Raw genomic sequence first — 19,377 nt, forward strand, 5'->3', positions numbered from 1 at the left:
GTTTGAGTAGTACGTCATAATGGTTAAGATAATGGACCCTGGAATAAGGATGGTAACAGTGGCTGGCACATGGTAAGTATGCCCTATTAAACTTTAAAGGCTATCTTTTTATAGTGGCTTTCAGATGGACAGAAAAATGGAAAGTACAGAGATACCCCACATACCGTCTCCCCTGCCCCAACCTGTGCGTAGCCGCCTCTGCTGGCATCCGTCACCAACGTGGTATATTTGTTAAAATGGTTGAACCTATGTTAACACATGATTAGTAGTTACAGTTCACCCTGGGCATTGCACACTTTATGAGCCTGGACAAATGTATGGTCAACTGTATCCATCGTTACAGTATACATAGTATTTTCACTGCCCTAAAAATCTGCCTATTCCTCAACCTCACCCTAAGTCCTGGCAACTACTGATCTTTACTCTTAATTTTGCCTTTTCCAGAATGTCCTATGGTTGGAATCATGCAGTATGTAACCTTTCAGATTGGCTTCTTTCACTCCTTAGGAATACATGCGTAAGTCCCCTCCATGCCTTTCATGGTTTGGTAGCTCATTTCTTTTTAGGACTGAGTAATAACATGTTACCTGGAAGTACCACAGTTTATCCATTCACTTACTGAACAGGATATCTTGGTTGCTTCTAAGTTTTGGCAATTATGAATAAATCTGCTTTACAATGTGCAAGTTTTGTGTGAACAAATTTTCAACTCTTCCGGTAAACACTAAGTGTGATTGCTAGGTTGTGTGGTAAGAATATTTAGTTCTGTAATTCCAAAGCGGTGCACCATTTTGCATTCCTACCAGCAGTGTGAATGAACCATATCTTCACCGATACTTGGTGTTGGTCTGTGTTCTAATGAGTGCAGTAGTATCTCATTTTAATTGTATTTCTCTGATGACGTATGATGTGGATCATCTTTCTGTATGCTTTCTGACATGTGTATATCTTCTTTGAGGTCTTTGGCCAATTTTTAATCAGTTTTACTGTTTTAAGAGTTCTTTATCTGTTTTGAACAACAGTCCTTTATCAGACATGTCTTTTGCAAATATTTTCTCCCAGTCTGTAACTTGTCTTCTCATTTTTCTTGAACTATTATTAGTTTTAATGCCCTAGAGTAAGGACTTCCGAAACTTGGAAAGTCAATTGAATTGAAATTCTTGGCAAGTAACTAAAAATGGGTAGAGGTCTACTAAGTAATGTAATGGCAACATGTTAAGCATTGTGAAAATACAGTGTTAAAATTGTATTTTTGGAGTTAGTAACATAGTTCAGAACCTGATTTATCAATACTGCAAAGCCTTGCACATCTTGTCCCATACTGGCCACTTCAAAGACATGTACATTTTAGGTAACTGTCAAAACTTGGAAAGGCTGTTTTATCTCTTCCACATCATGTAAACATTGTGCACAGAGACTTAATTTAATTCCTGTTTGCTTAATTGTTTGCGAAGTTCTTACAGTGATTTTTGTCCATTAATATTAGCTTATAATTTTGGAGATACTGATGGTTGTGGTTGTTGGTTGTTAAGATTGTGTAGTCTTAAACTGCATAGAAGTTGGTATGGAAAGTAACTTGAAATTTGACAAGACAGTTTCTTGTGTTTTCTTGTCTTTTAAAACAAGCATATGTGAACAACATTACAAAATTGCCACTTGATACCCATAGCTATTTCCATATACAAACTTTTTAAATTCATACAAAACCAAAGAGCACGGTTAGTGTGTTTCCCCGCAGAGCACATTTCTGTTCTTACCCTAGAAGTGAAAGTTAGACCATTTTATGACATAAATGCAGGACTCCATTTTGTCTGCAACAAGGTGCTACTTTATTAGCTTAGATACGTTATAAAGTCAGACCTCATGTTATATTTAAATTAACAGCAAGATGATAGAACTTAGAGGTTGCTTTCCAGTTGGTTAATCTATCGTGAATAAATTTTTTTCCTGATGGTTTTGACTTAAATGATCACAGAACCTCAGGTTGCATATATCTGAAATGATTGGTAATGTAACCTTGGCAAAAGTTAACAGGAAACCTAACACATTCTTGAACTTTAGTTTAGTAGATCTGTTCACTAAATAGCGTTAGAGCTCAAGAGTCAGCTAGAAAAAATACAAACTAACCCAGATGAGCTCAATTCAAACACTAGTGTTTTGTAAATTTCTCAGATTGACCCTTTGTACAATCCATGGAAAATTAAAAAATGGTAGTTGATCCTTGCTACGTAATATGTTTATGCCCTTTCTCCTCCCTGTCACTAAAAATGTGTTCAAGCATGCAAATTAGAATACCATGCAAATAAATATGATTTAGATTTTTCTGTTGTGTGGCACTACATCTGCTCTTTTATAGAAATGCAAGGACTAATGATAATACTTAAAGAAAAAGAAAAAAGCATTTCTTTGCAGAAGACTAGCCCTAGTGTTACGGTTCTACATCCACTATTAGGAGAAAAGTATTTCCTTACTTGGGTGCTGTTTCTTAAGGTACCCCTCCTCTAGACATACCCCATGTGCTTAGCAATATCACCCACATATTAAAATATGTGGTCTCTAATGTTGTCTTGCACTAATAATTGCCATTGTAAAAGTGATTCTGCTATAAATATTATAATATTTAAATACAAATAGTTAATCTGCCACCCCACCCATTAGCCTTTACCATCTGTGTTATATTTAAATGTCTGCTAAAATTACACACGCTTAAACAAGTTTCATTTTCAGCTATTCTGCAGTTTATTTATTTGGTCGGCATGAAAATTAGATTGGTTTGAATATCTGGACCAGCATAACCCAGTTTTTTCAGGGGCTAGATTATAGCAGGTGACAAAAATAATATGAGACTTCAGCGATTTCATAAGTAATGACTCTTGTTAGAAAAAGTGCAATATTGGGGTACGTGAGTGGCTCAGTGGGTTAAGCCTCTGCCTTTGGCTCAGGTCATGATCTCAGGGCCCTGGGATTGAGCCCCTAATCAGTCTCTCTGCTTGGTGGGGAGCCTGTTTTTCTCCCTCTCTTCTTGCCTCTCTGCCTACTTGTGACCTCTCTCTGTCAAATAAAATCAAATCAAATCTTAAAAAGAAAAAGTGCAATCGATAAATATCAAAATATGTGTTTATATTCAGGCATTGCCCTTTAGTATTCAAGTGCTAGGCATATTTATTTGGGTCTTTGATAAAAAGAAATTGAGGCTTTTAAAAAAGGTAACAGTTTTTCACTTGGTTAATTGGGACCAAGAATTTTTGAACTAAAAGAGGCATCTTTGAGGACCCTAGTCAGTTGTCCTAGCTAACCAGTGATCAAATCTTCCGGTGATGTACAGCCCTCTTGCAGAAAGCCAAACTGGATTTAATGTAGCTCTGAATTACAGCATTTCAGACTTCATACTGAAGTTACTGGTTCAGTGGCATGCATTTGTAGAGCTAAGGATCAATGGCTTTTTAAAATGAGCTAGGTGGGAGTGCCTGGGTGGCTCAGTGGGTTAAGCCTCTGCCTTCGTCTCAGGTCATGATCCCAGGGTCCTAGGATCGAGCCCTGCATTGGGCTCTGCTCAGCAGGGAGCCTACTTCCTCCTCTCTCTCTGTCTGCCTCTCCGAGGCAGATTGTGATTTCTGTCTGTCAAATAAATAAAATCTTAAAAAAAAAAAAAAAATGAGCTAGATGGATAACATGTAAGAGAAACCAGATTAAACAGATCTATTAAAGTTGATACAAGAGGCTTCTCATGGTTTGCATCTATGAGGTTATGTTATCCTCCATTGAGAACTGAGAGGAGTGAACAGATTTGTCTATTTGACCCTGAGCTTCCCCCATGGCCTGGGCATGCTGAGTGTAAGCCCAAAAAGTGAGGCAGACATGGTTCTGGTTTTCAAGGAGATCATGAGCTAGTGCAATGATCTTCTGAATTACCTAAGTGGCCATGTGGATTCTAGAATTGAGAAAGTAAATTCCATTTATTTGATTTTGGGGAGGATGTGTGGTCAGAATTAGTGTTGGACATCACCAGATATAGTTACTTGAAGCCTCTTCTCCGAAGAATAATACACCTTACAAAATTTGCCACCATTGCAGGAGGAGAGCAAATTGTTCATTTCAAGGTGGGAAAGCATGGAGGAACTATTACAATATTCCCAATGCAGCTAACAACCCCTGCCAGAGACGGTGCTCACAGATGTTTGAGCAGCCAGATTCTGATCTGTGCAGTATAACCATTGGTCATTTTGCAATCAATTAAAATTAATTTGGTGGAGTGCAAACGAAATCCCACTGCTGGTTCCCCTCTGCAAAGCCAACAACGCTTAAGCCAGGACCCATAAGTTCCTGAAATTGCATGCAAAACTTGGTGTCTGTGTTTCTTGGTAGAATTTTCAAACAGATCCATGACTCAAGATTGTGGATCTAAATGGCCTTTCTGGGAAGATCCTTGAGTATTTTAAGAGGGACCGGGCTGTTTACAAGCCAGGGATACTAAATCTGCCTGGTTCACCTGCTGCCTCTCTCAGACAATATTTCAAGGAAAAGTAGTACCTTTTCTCCTACTGTTAGAAGCATCAACAATGTTTCCATCGACTGAGAGAGGAAATGAATTGGTGAGTCACAAATACAGTCCTCTGGTCCTTGTAAAAATAACCTTGCCTTGCCATTTTAGTTTGCTTTTCTCTGATATCCCTGTCAAAGTGAGACCAGGGTCTTAAGACATCATGCTTTGCATGCTAAACATGCTTGCAAGCCAAGAAATGTGAGTTTCAAGTGTGTTGTCTTACATAATGATTGTCTTAATCCCCTAAGTCCAAATATCCTCTCACAGCACTGCCTGAATTGTCAGGGTACTGTTCTGTGTGGTGAAGAGAAACACAACCATGTCTATGGTGTTATTTCCAAGGCTAAAATAGTACAGAGCTTAAAATTTTACTCTAAGTCAGTTCAGCACATCACTTTATTATGATGCAAACTTTCTCCCTGAATTTGTAGTCCAGTATGCTATTCCTGGAGGGATATCTTGGAATCCATTTTGAATCTCTTCCAAAGCTTACAGTCCCTACCAGTGCATTGATCCTGACATGGAAAATGGATGAGATTTGCCTAATTCATGCCTAAGAGTGGCAACATGGCCTAAATCTTTTAGCAGAATCATTCCCAAACCTGTGGACCACCAAAATCAACTGGAAAGTTAAAAATATATATATTTACACATTCTTGAGTCTCATTTCATTTCCACTGAGACTATCTGAGAGAATCTGTATTTTTTGACAGATTTTATCAACCAGATGGAAAACACTGTTCCGAATATACATCTCCTCTCCTGCAAACTAGCCCCATTCAGTATATGGGTGAACTTGGGCAATCCAGGGCCTCACTTGTTTGAATTACTGTAAATGTAGCTTTCTACATCTATGCATTATCCCCATTTTAAAGTGCCGGTATACTTGGTCTCTTGTTAGAACTCTTTAATGTATTGTTTTGTATCCATGTCTTCTAATACCATGCAAGAGTATTTGCAGAATGCTAACATAAGAGCAATGCCATTTTGGTTGTAATCTAATGGTATCTCAATATATAGCTCAGACATTTCACCTGGAAAATCCTTCCAAAAAGTAACCACTTACATTGTTCTTTGGAATTTAGTGGAACTCGACAATGAGACTCAAACAGTAAAAACTGTTCCTTTAAGCTTCAGAGCTTATTCCAACCTCGCTTTCAAATTCATTCATGGCACCTCCTCACTTTTCTGCAGCTTCTCTCTGCCTGGGTGCTCTACCCATTTTACTTACTTACGCGCTGATACCTTTATATTTACCAGCCTTGAAAAGAAGCTATTTAAATCTGTAGTCACACTTCCCCAGCTCTGGAGGAGGGTTAAGGAAAGGTGGTGGCTATAAAGGATCTTTTTCCTCTTCATTATCTAGAAAAGGTGAGCAAGAATCCAGGACTAGGAAATCAGACAGCTAACAGCATACCCACTGTCAGTTTTCTGGCACAAAGTCAGAATCTCCTTCAAAAGCATTTTCAGAACAGTAGACGCCCATTTATTTAAAAGTAAGTATATAACGAAAAGATAGATGTGAATATGCAGTTGTCACCGAGTCTCAATTTCATCTCTGCCAATGCGACCCAGGGCTGCATGAACTATGCTGTGGAATGTGGAAGAATTATTGGAACAGCTTTTTGATCCCCAGATGGGACGGAGTCATTCACAGAAGTGGACCTCAACATCCTCCCAGGAACAGAGGAAGGGAACCATGGCCCAAGGGAGATAGAGGTGACCTTAAATGAAAAGCTTGGCATCCTTAAGTAACTGTGTCTCAAAAAGGAATATAGTAGAAAAAATGGAGGACCTTGAGAATGGATAGATGTGGGCTCAAGTCTTTGCTTCAGTTCTTCCTAGCCATGTGGTTTGAGGCGAGTTATTTAATCCCTCTGTTTTCTCAAGGGGATCTAACAAGATGACTTGACAGGATTCCTGTCCCAATTAAATGAAACAACATCCAAAGAACTGATTACAGCATTTAACACAGAGTTGGTGCTGATGTTTAAAAATACTTGCCCACACTCTGCCATCTCACCTCACCTCTCCCACCTGCCTCCACACATACACACACACACACACAAACACACACATCGGCCAAGTTAAGGAAGATCTGAGCTGGATGGAAGTAGAGGAGACATCGATATTGAACTCTCAGTAATTATTGAATAAATAGGATGGTTCATCTCCCTCCTGTGGAAGGGAAAGGGCTATGAATCACAAACTCTAGCAGTGAAGACCCTCAGATTAATATTTATCTAAGCCAGGTTACCTGGTTGCAAGAAGGTCATCAGCTATAGCTCCAGATGGGTGGAGATGGGGGTCCAGGGGAGATGCAGACCTCTGGTAGGTGTTTAGAAGGATCCATGAAGTCCCTGCTATGGAGAGCAGCAGACTTTGGGAAGTGGTGCACATAGTGGCAAATGCAGAGTAGGCTGAATGACTACACGCAAGGCAATAGAGTTCTCCTTGAAATGGGAAATGTAATGATTTGGGGGAACTTCTTAGTGAGGTGGGAATGAGCTATGTACAGCTGCCATGGGCGCCTTTAGATCGTAGCCCATTATCTGAGTTACAGTTTTCTCTTCTTGGTGCCTTTTGACCTGAGTATTTGCTAGGTGCTGGGCCATCTTGTAATTTGGCCACAGCCCCTCCATAGTGACCAGTGATTCAACTTCAGAGTAACCTGTTGTTGTAAATTACCTGTAGATGACTCCCACACTCCCGTGAATGGGACTGAACTAGATTTGACTTTATGTGCCAAACCAGAACCAATTTGTTAAAAAAAAAAAAATTCCTCTTCTTCTTTTCTCTCTTAGGCAAATGTATCACAGTGCATAAATATTTGAACATGACAAATTTAATGTGGCATTTTCCACCAGTACTGCAAAAATTGAGTGAATAAGCTTCACTGAATTTGTCCATTATGAGAATCCTATGTTTGGAAATCAGCAGTTAGTCATTTGCTTAACAAAGTTGGGTCAATAATGAAACCTTAAAAAGCCATGAGTTACATAGTCATGGAGTATCACCATGGTTCTTCTGGAATGAGCTGACAGTGATCTGGTCTCCTACTTAGCAGATGTAACCAGAAGGACAATTCCAGAAACAGTCAGGCAATTATCAGTATTCTTGATCTGATATATTTTCCTGCATCTACCTAGCTGCTGACAGTTGTTGGTCCTCATGAAATGGCTTCTAGTTAGTGGCATTCCAAGTTGGACATCCCAGCTCCATACAAAATAACCTTTTTATTTCAAAATCCAATTTGCATCATGAAGAACTGGTTTTGACTTGCCCATGTTTCCCTGGTATGTAGTGATTTCCAAGAATTGGGGGCTGTTGTATGCTTTTGAGCCTGTAGCAACATTCTAAACAATTAGATATTAGTGCTCACTTCAGCAGCACATATACAATTAGATCTTAACAAATACGAATACATCAATGATCTTTTCCTTAAAACTTTGGGGAAAACAAATGGGCTATCTCCTGCACCATAATGTTATATAATGTCAATGATATCTTAATGTCTTGAAAGATCATTGTTGAGCCTATTTGTTGAAATGAACTGATTATTAGAGGAAGAATAAGAAGTGATAGTATAAAACATAATTTTTGATGTAATATTTGTTTTGTTTTTGAGTTGGGGAGTCAAAGGACAGAATGCCCCCTCAGTTGAATACAAATATATCTATTTACATGTCTTTGACCTCCATTCATTTGCAAGCCTCTAGTGCCCTCCTTTGTATCACTCATGTCTAGTGGTGCCTTGCACACAGTAGAAGCCTAAAGATGGTATCGTCTCTTAAAGTCCGGGTTCTCTGTAAGTCAAGCGTACCAGTTTCCTAGGGCTACTGTAACAAATCACCACAAACTCACTGCCTTAAAACAACAGAATTGTATTCTCCCATTGTTCTTGAGGAATCTGAGACCAAGGTATCAGCAGGATTGACTCCTTTTGGAGGCTCTGAAGGAAAATCCATTCCATGCTTCTCTTCTAGCTTCTGATAGTTGCCAAAAATCCTTGATACTCCTTGGTTTGTAGCTGCATTGCTCCAGTCTCTGCCTCGGACTTCACATGGCTTTTTCCCTTCTTAGCGTCTATGTGTCTCTATACCCACGCTGCCCTCTCCTTTCTCTTAAGATGACAGGCATTGAATTTAGAGCCCATCCTAATCCAGTAGGACCTCATCTTAATTGATTACATCTGCAAAGGCCCTGTTTCTAAATAAGGTCACATTCACAGGCACAAGGGATTAGGACTTGAATGTATCTTTTTGGAAGACATAATTCAACTCACTACATAAAGGATATAATGAAGACTGGATCATGTGCCCAAGGAGTCTTGCTTTAACTTTTATAGTATGATGTAGTAAAACCAGTTATGTTGATTACAATCCAGATATGTTTTTACATGAACAGTTACCAAGACTTTATTAGCAGTCTTTCCACAGATAAAAGTTATGTCGATGCGTGCTATTTCCTTGACAAAACAGATTCAGTAAAGAAACAAAGAGCGCTCTCTGAGAAGTACCATGATGATTGTAAAAACATTTATTTTCTTATGACTCTAAGAAATGTGGGCATTTATTTTCATATTGTTGTGTGTTTTGAAAAAACTCAGAGGAAAGTGATCTCTGGCTATGTGGCGGAAACAACGCTGAGGACTCACCCACCGCCCCGCCCAGATCCTCCTGCCCACCCCCACACACCCGCCCAGGAGGACAAATATTCCCAGGGTTCCTTGTGCTCAGCCTGGTGCCAGACTCTGAACAATGAACTGTGGGCAGAACTGATGTAAACCACGTCTAAGTTTGACCCTTGGAAACATTCTGTTTACGTCTCTTCTACCCGCTTCCCAGCTAGTGTGACTCTAGGACCACGTTTTCCGGTGGCATAACTACCAAATGGAGAAGGCCTACCTGGCCATCCTGCAAGGTGACCTGAGGGAGGAATGGAGGTGCTCTGTGTTACTGAGCAGCCCAGCGTACTCACACAAGCTCTGCAGCGTGCAAGTTTTAACATCACCCAACTAGAAGGAAAAAGGGTTATGTGTATTTAAAGTCCCCAGAATACAAAGACTGGCTGTGATATAGTCATCTTTGCCCCTGAACCCTGATTCCCAGTGTCTGGTTCCTCGTGATGTTTTTCTTTACATCAGGAACTGAGATCCTTCTAAAATCAGTATCCACATTTTTTTTCAGCCGTCATACTACTCATAATGAAAACTCACTATTTTGCCTCTTATTTTTTAACTAAATAAAAGAGAAAGATAAGCAACAGTAAAAACAGTGAGAGTCTCCCATATGTCAAGCTCTCTGCTGTTAAGCAGGTAGAAAGTACTGGCTTCAGAGGAAAAGAGAATGATCATACCCTCCAGATTTGGGGAAATAGCCAACAAAGATATCAAACCATCCTGCGAAATCTACCAATCGGTTACTTATTCATAAAAAGTTTATGAACATATAGAAAAAGTCACCTACGAAACCTCAGCAAATCATAAAATATTCTTAAAAGGGAAGGGCTTCAGTTGCCCTACCCCCACCAGAGAGCAGCGGCTGTTCCAGGACCAGCCAGACCCAGAATGAAGCAGGAGAATTTACAATCCGACATCTTCACAAATACCGAATCCAGTTGTGACAGTCGGGAAAACTGGGGGAGGAGGTTTGGTGGGCTGTGGAGAGCGAGGAATTTTAACCAAAATGACTAAAAAAGTAGGAAGAACAATTACAACAGACAGATCTGAACAGCCTGCGCTGATAAGCTAAAAAATGAGTCAGACCTGCAGTCTGATGACAACTTCGGCAAGAATTCTGGAAGTGACAATGAAAGGAAAGCTTTTGGCATCCAGATCAACACAACTGTTGATGGGGCCCCGAGGGGTTGACGCATTTAGCAAATTATTGTTTTATGTACGTTTTACCTTTCAAACGCTTCAATAAATTGAGGATAAAAATAAAACTTCATGTTCATATTCTTAAAGTGAAGATGCTTAGAGTTTGGTAAATCCCCCCCAAGGGTCAGTCCAGAGTGAGTAGAGGTGAGAATGGTTTGTTTGCTAAGTGTGTGTGGCAAAGGTTTTAGAGACTGCTCCCTTCTGCAAACAAATTCTGCAAATTCCTCTGGAAATATACAAAAGAACTTCTATGCTGATTATGGCGCATTTTTTAAAAAACATTTTATTTCAATGCAATTAATATAAAGTGTTAATTGTTAGTTTCAGAGGTAGAATCAGTGATTCATCAGTTGCATACAACACCCAGTGCTCATCACATCACGTGTCCTCCTTAACGTCCATCCCCCAGTTACCCCATCCCCCCACCCAGTTTGTTCCCTTTAGTTAAGAGTCTTTTATGGTTTGCCTCCCCCTCTGTTTTCCCCTTACTTTATTGTTCCTTCCCTTCCCCTATGTTCATCTATTTTGTTTCTTAAATTCCACATATGAGTGAAGTCATATGGTATTTGTCTTACTCTGCCTGACTTACTTCACTTAGCATAATACCCTCTAGTTCCAGCCACATCATTGCAAATGGTAAGATTTCATTCTTTTTGATGGCTGAGTAATAGTTCATTGTATATATATCACATCTTCTTTATCCATTCACCTAGCCATTCAGTGGACATCTGGGCTCTTTCCATAGTTTGGCTATTGAGGACATATAAACATTGGGGTGCTATAAACTGCTATAAACATTGGGGTGCAGGTGTCCCTCTGAATCACTATGTTTATATCCTCTGGATAAATACCTGGCAGTGCAGTTGCTGGGTCATAGGATAGCTCTATTTTTAGCTTTCTGAGGAACTTCCACACTTTTCCAGAGTAACTGCATAAGTTTGCATTCTCACTAACAGATTATAGCTCATTCTTACCCAGCTCCCCAACATCTTATTTTTTTTAATCTTACTAAATTGAGTATTCTTTTTTACTTAGTAAACTGCTATTAAGTCAATTTCTTTCCAAATATTCCTAACTTAGATTGGCCTTTTTTCCTATTTAAACAAATTGATGAGGTTTTAATAATCTGGGCTTTAATAATATTTCACTAAATGTGTAAATTTTTAAAAATTAATGTGCACGTCCATGGCACTGAAAAATAATATTACCATAATTGGGAAATTTCAATGGTAACTGGGGGCGGATCACGGGAGTGGGGGCAGCATCTAAAGGTTTAGGTACCATGTTGGTCCATCTTCTAGAAATAAGAGGATTTTCTTAAAAAGAAGGAACCTGGGTGGCTCAGTGGGTTGGGCCACTGCCTTCGGCTCAGGTCATGATGTCGGGGTCCTGGGATCGAGTCCCGCATCGGGCTCTCTGCTCAGCAGGGAGCCTGCTTCCCTTCCTCCTCTCTCTCTACCTGCCTCTCTGCCTACTTGTGATCTCTCTCTGTCAAATAAATAAATAAAATCTTAAAAAAAAAAAAAAGAAGAAGAAGGAAACCTTTCAGTCAGTAATCAAGATTTTTTTTTTCAGGAATCTAAAAATGTCACTTCATTTTAGTTGAGGATTTCAGTCCTCTTTCCCCCCTGCTTATAATAATCCGAACAAAGAGTGGAGGACCCTTATTTTGTCCCCCTTTATGATTAGAACATAAGTGCCCTCCCAGACCACTATTAAGGAAGAAAGTATTTGCAACCCCTGTTCAAGAATGGAAGAGCAGAGTTTATTCAGAACCATCTTAAGTGTAAGGACCAGCACAATGTACTCAACTCAAAAAGCAAGAAGTGGGAATTTAAAGCCAAAAAACCAGGGAAGGGGTCAGTGGGTAGAAAATTACTAAGAAAGTGGGCACCTGCGTGGGTCAGTCGTTCAAGTGTCCAACTCCTGATCTCAACTTAGGTCTTGACCTCAGGGCCGTTGAGTTCAAGTCCTATGTTGAGCTCTACCCTGGGCAGAGAGCCTACTTTAAAAGAAAAAAAAAAAAAAATTATTAAGAAAAAAACCTCCCTAAGAGGGGTCATGAAGGATACTGGCAAAACCGACCTGACGAGAGTCTTGCTGAAGACAGACAGGCCAGGTTGACCAGCTGGCACCTGCAGGTGATCTGACCAGGTATCGAGGGCGATCAGACATCGAGAGTGGGGGATTCTGTGTAAACCAACCGAGCAGGATTTCTCACTAAAACTGGACATGCAGAAACAAACACGGAAGCCCAAAAGTCAAGATCTACTTGAGACAGAGGTCAGAGAAGCCCGAGTAAAGTTTGGTCAGGAAAAGAATCTTTGTCACCAGAAAGAAGTGACCTGGGTGTCGGGAGAATCTCAGGCTGCTTCCGTCTCTGTCCTAACGCAGCTCTGTGACTGCAGGCAAGTCACTGTACCGCTGCGATCTTCCGTGTTCTGACCCGGAAAATGAAAGGGCTGCTTTAGACAGGATTCAGGTTCTTCTCTGCTTTAATATTTTTAAATTCCAGAAGAGGAGGATTCTTATTCAGAGCCTCATTTCATCTTAAATAGGAGGACAGAATTAGAACTCAAAGTTAGAGGCTCAGTGAGTGGCTCTCTCCAGTGAAGCGTTCCTCATTTTGTCTGAACATATGCTGGTCTTCCAAAGTGTCCCCACGAGGCATTCTTCCTGGCCACAGACATCTCTGTTTAGACTTCTCCAGCACTATCCACCAATAAGAGACTTTCATGTTCCTTCAAGCTTAACTGTGGGTCAGTTCAAATTCAAGTATAGAATCTGACAATGTCTATACTCTTGTTTCTGGAATGAAGCAGTAGACTCTGAGGGAGGAGGCTAAGATGAGAAGGGAGTGATAAAAGCATCTGAGTGGAATTAATATCTTCATCAGTCTCCTGTGTAGTCTATGAATTGAAAAGCCAAAAAATCTCCATAATCCTCACTTCTCGACTGAAACTCGACAGAAAGGTCTGAATTCGTTGAGGCTAGGAAAGTATGTCCACGCAACAAACTTCTGGCAAACAACGATAACCGAACCAGAGGAATCACGTTTTGAACACTCAGTCTCTTCACAAAGGCCATGACTTCCTCACACAGTTTGTTTCAGTGACAAATGTTCTCTCTCCTCAGACAGAGCTGGGCTAAAATGGGAGAAGCCTCCTCCAACTGGCACCACTTGGCTACTCAAGAGCACCACTTGGCTACTCCACATTGCTGAAGAGGCTGCCTGCACTTTCCCGGATGGACGTGGGATGCAGCCTCCATGAGGAGATGGAAGCCACTGTTCTCCTTCCCCCACAGCAGCTTCTTGAGCTTTTAGCTTAAATCACATCTCTTTGAGGGCCTGGCGTTCCCTCTTCATTTCCCCATCAGCCCCTTTCCAAATAGCTCCCACCTTTGATCACTAATCTTCCCATCAGTTGTCAGTGAGCGGTCCATTCAACATTCCAATCTTGAAATCCTGATGCAGACAAATGAGAACGAAGCTCGTAATGCAACAGCGCCTGGTGCATTAAAGTCTCTCGGTTCCCTTTGCTTCCCCCCTGCTCTGAGGCCTGGATGTAGAACGGAGACTGGGTTTCAGTGACAGATGGCAGAGGATAATCTTCCATTTTGTCATAAAGTTAACCCTCAGAGGGGCTGGAAAAAGCTTTCTCTTGGAAAATCGGTGGTATCATATTTCCTTGCTTTTAACTAGAAAAAGCATCTCCTTTCTGATTTTCAAGACAGAGAACATGCCTTTCAAGTGAGCCCACCCTGCAAAATGCTAAGACCCTCTCCATTTCATTTTATTTATGCTTCCGGGAGTGCCTTAGGTGTTTTAAGCAATGCTGATGTGACGGCATTTGAGGCTTAGTGATATATAAGAAAACATTATTAAGGACATTCCAATAAACAAACTCCAGAAAAGCGGTCTTCCCATATTATTTGTTGACATTTTTATAGAGGACGGAAGACTAAAGGAAATACATTACGGAAATTAATTGTCTGAAGTTGATAAATAGGGACTATACATGGGACTAAAAACATGTCTTTAGATCTTACACTAGCTAAGAAAGCACAGGTTGGTATCTAGACAAAGCTTTTGTTTTATCCCGTGAACAAGTTCAGCCAGAGCCAGAGGGGGTTATGATTCTGTGTGTGAAGAGAGCTTGAACTAAGGTGTTAGAGCAAAGCAGGGAGAGTATCACTGAGACCAATAGCTTCCAACCTTAATCAACAGATGACAAAGAAGTCAAAAGACAAATTACCAGTAAGGCAAGAAACCATGCGTGTTTTATGATCATTTAAGAAAAATAAAAGTGAAAAAAAAAAAAAAAAAAAGAAAAATGAGAGTGAAGATGATTCCAGGTATGGCAGGAGAGAGAGGTCTAGCTCAGAAAGAAGAAAACACCTTGCCTGGGCACGTGTCTGAGCTAAGTCACAACACACTCAGGTATAAGCACTCACGCTTGAATTTGGGGAAAAGCTATAAAAGGAGAGTAATTTTTCATGAGGCTTTCAATAATAGTGATGCCCAGGCTCCTTCGTACGGCTCTGCAGAATGGTTATGATGGAGAACATACATGCACAGAGCAGGGTGGGAAAACCTGGATTCCATTAGAATCCTCAACAGGGGCAAGCCATGCCTGCATAAGCTAATAATCAATCTCTCTCTCTCTCTCTCACTCTCACTCTCACTCTTTTTCTCTCCCTCCCTCGAATTGCTCTCCTACACTGTGCATCTGACCCTAGAGACCTTGAGGAGCAAGAATAATCCTTTCGTAAGGAATAAGGGTGTGCAGTAGGTGGAAGGAGAGTTGCCCAAGGTTGAAACTTGGTTCTTCCGCCTCATACGCCATTGCTCTGACAAAGTAATTGCTGCTTCTGCTCCAAAGGAAGAGACTCTTCCTGGGCCTGAGGATACCGCAATCATTATTAAAGGGGAAAAGCAACTGAGGTAGCAAAGAATAACAAAAAAGGGAAATAAAGGAGCTTTAAGACCCATAGCATGGCATTTTTCTCCAACATACTGACCATCATCACATCCCTGAAGGTCTTCTTCTTTTTTTTTTTTTTTAATTTTATTTATTTATTTGACAGAGAGAGATCACAGCAGGCAGAGAGGCAGGCAGAGAGAGGGGAAGGGAAGGAAGCAGGCCCCTGCTGAGCAGAGAGCCCGATGCGGGACTCGATCCCAGGACCCTGAGATCATGACCTGAGCCGAAGGCAGCGGCTTAACCCACTGAGCCACCCAGGCGCCCCCTGAAGGTCTTCTTGAGTGCTCCCTTTTTCCGGGTAGTGACCCAAGACTGGGGACAATCCAACCTCCCTCCTAAGTTTTCATTATGTAGTTCCCCATGAAGAAAGGAGCTTGTCCTTGAAGCTCAGAAGACTGTGTTTACCTCTAGGCAGAAAAGTGATGAAGGACAGCATCTTAACATGAAAAATAAACTCCATCTACTCATCCACACATTTCTCAAGTTTTTGTAAATGAAAGTTTCTCACAGAGAAACTCCTAAGTGGTGTTTGGGACTTATAATATCATGGATACATTTTGTTATGAAAATTATCTTTTTTTTTTTTTTTAAAGATTTTATTTATTTATTTGACAGAGAGAAATCACAAGTAGTCGGAGAGGCAGGCAGAGAGAGAGAGAGGGAAGCAGGCTCTCTGCCGAGCAGAGAGCCCGATGCGGGACTCGATCCCAGGACCCTGAGATCATGACCTGAGCCGAAGGCAGCGGCCTAACCCACTGAGCCACCCAGGCGCCCCTGAAAATTATCTTTTGAGTGCTATCGCAAGGACCGGACCACCATTTCCCACAATCTCAGCCCCCAAAGTAGAAACAAAACAAAACAAAGCAAAACCCTCCAAATAACTAAGTCACAAATTTTGGATCCCACGAAAGTAGGAACTATCTGCACTCAGATTTAACAACCTTTAGGTGCTGGTGACAAAGGGGACAGTGCAGCCTAACTCAGAAGTGGCACATAATATCTTCCCATTTGCCCAAAACTAAGCTAGCTAAATCAGTGACCTTGAAAATACAATGGTCAGCAGAGTGGTTGAGGTTGGAATCAGGTTCCAGCTGCCTAAGAATGAAGAAGGCAGGAAGGCAAGTTTCTCAGGAAGGAGAAAGGACAAGGCAGATGCAGGTCAAGTTCTTTAGGATGAGGCAGAATTCAGCAGGCTCGGGAAACACAGTTACAGTGGTATCGAACACTGGGCGGAAGGGTGAAGGCATTTGGCTCTACCACTATCTCAAAAACACACAAACTTGGGACATCTGAGGACTACAGACCTAGCCTCTGGATTTACAGTTCTGCCATGAATTCACTATGCTAGGTTATCAGTTAAGAACTTGACCTTGGGTCTCACTCCATCAACAAATAATACCACATATAAAAAGGGTACAATATTATATTCCATAACAGCTGCCACAAGAAATACATGTTTAGGGTGCCTGGGTGGTTCAGTTGATTAAGCAACTGCCTTTGGTTTAGGTCATAATCCCATAGTCCTGGGCTCGAGTCTCACATCGGGTCCCAGCTCCGCAGGGAGTCTGCTGCTCCCTCTGACATTCTCCCTCTCATGCTCTCTCTCTCTCTCTCTCTCTCTCTCAAATAATAATAATAATAAATGTGTATAGCAATTGATACATGCATAACCTATATCAAGAAGATGCTTTGAAAGTAAATGATATGAAGTCAGCAGTCAGGAAACACTGAGTGTTATTAGCAAAATGAGTGTTGTGTCTACTGCTACTCCGTGCCACTGCCTACTAATGACATTATCCATTCTGGTCTTCAGAGTTCAAATGCTGGGGCTATGGGACCTGGTGAATGCAGGCATAGGGGGAACACAGTACTCTTACCAGCATGTCATCTTGGAAGCAAAGGAGTGATTTCAGGAATGAAGAGGTCACAGGGGAAGCAGTGGAATAATAATGTCTCAATAATCAGTGATTATCTCGAGATAATGAATGCTTCTATGAGGCAGCAAGCATGGGGAAGGAGAGGAATGAAGTGATGAAAATGGCCCTAATTATGTTTTCCTGTAATGGAGTTATGCAACACTCTGAATTGGTCAGGTTAGAACACGGGGTAAAGATCCCTATGTCAGTCATGTGAGACCTCTCCTCTCTGAAAGCACCTTTTATTTTGTAATTACTTTTTAGAGGCAGGTTGTTTAAAAGCTTTGGGAATTCTCATTTTTATTTCTTTCCAACTTATTTTTGGCCTTCAGATAGCTACTCAAAAGATGGGACGCCTGGGTGGCTCAGTTGGTTGGACGACTGCCTTCGGCTCGGGTCATGATCTTGGAGTCCCGGGATCGAGTCCCACATCGGGCTCTCAGCTCCACGGGGAGCCTGCTTCTCTCTTTGACCTTCTCCTTGCTCATGCTCTGTCTCACTTTCTCTCTCTCAAATAAATAAATATTAAAAAAAAAAAAAAAGTTAATGAAGTGGCAAAGTTATTCCTAGTAACCAAGAAATCGTTGAGAGCAACAGCAGCAAGTTAAGATAGCCTTCAGTCCTTCAAGCCTTGAATATAAACAGTTTAAAAGCTAACACTTTGAGCGCTAACATATGCCAGTGTTTTACATAAATAATCCTATGAAGTAGGTACTATTATCCAGGTTAACTGGCCCAGGACACCCAGATAGGATGTGGCAAAGCCAGCATATTAGAACTTAGACCCAGTGTATGCACGCTCCTAATATTGTGCTGTCTGGCTTCCTGGTGGGCCCTAACTGTGGGTGGCTTTGTATGACCAGCATTTGGTCCATGGAGCCTTCCCCTATGGAGGGGCCCCAATGGCAACCAGACACTTTGTTCTCCATGACTCACCCACCAACAAGTCATGTTTCCATTGCTGACATCTTCCCGCTGCTGCCTAGAGTTGCAATTCTTATTTATTTTGCTTAATGGAAAGTAGAAGCTAAGGTTGTTACATGTATTCAAATTAGAGCTGCTCAGGGGTGCCTGGGTGGCTCAGTTGGTCCAGCATCTGCATTCTGCTCAGGTCATGATCTCTGGGTCCTAGGATCGAGCCCCATGTTGGGTTCTCTGCTCAGCAGGGAGTTGGCTTCTTTCTGTCCCTCTATGTCCATGCTCTGTTTCAAACAGATTTTTTAAAAATTAAATAAATAAAATCTTTTAAAAATACTAGGGCTGCTCAGGGAAATGGACTTCCGTGAAGGCTTAAAAAGCAATCAGAAACCTTTTCTTTCTTTTTTTTCCTGATAGAGAAAGGAGAGAGAGATTCTATTGTCTTGATCTGAGCAGCAAACTATTCTATCCTTGCTCTGCTGAGAATAGGTTGCTAGAAATATTGCAAATTTTTTCTTAAGATTTGGTGGGTGAATTTTTTTCTTGAAATTCAGTGGATAAACATGTCTTTAATTTTTAGTACTCTTAACAAGAAAAAAAATTTTGTGAAAGTTAGAATATATATTTTATTTTCATGGAAGTGTCTGGTATTTCTTATCACAAGTGAGACGATAAATTATTTAATGCAGGCAAAAAAGGGAGACAAGAAAGAAAGGCTGTCAGTAATAGTAGGAATCCAATTCGAGGAATTTCAGCCCCCAGAGATGGAAGTCATTGCCCAACATTTCCCCCATCTTTTTTAGGGCATGTAAAATGCCAGATGAATAATGAAGAAGACTCTGAACAGATAACATTGACTAAAAGGAGGGGACTCTTCCGTCAGATCACCTGGCTTCAATTTTGCTTCCATCACTTACTAGTGGATTGGATCTTTGTGCAGTTTACTCAATTCCTCTGAGTGTCGGTTTCCCCATCCGAATGAGGGATAAGCATGGTTCCAAATTCATAAGATTGTTGTGAAAATTTAATACAATCATCTATGTAAAGCTGCACAAGATAAATGCTAAATAAATATCAGCTATTACTATATTAATATTTAACTTACAGAGAGGTTTCTTAGCCTTGACACAGCAG

This window comes from Mustela nigripes, chromosome 9 (assembly GCF_022355385.1).
Source record: "Mustela nigripes isolate SB6536 chromosome 9, MUSNIG.SB6536, whole genome shotgun sequence".
Taxonomy (NCBI): domain Eukaryota; kingdom Metazoa; phylum Chordata; class Mammalia; order Carnivora; family Mustelidae; genus Mustela; species Mustela nigripes.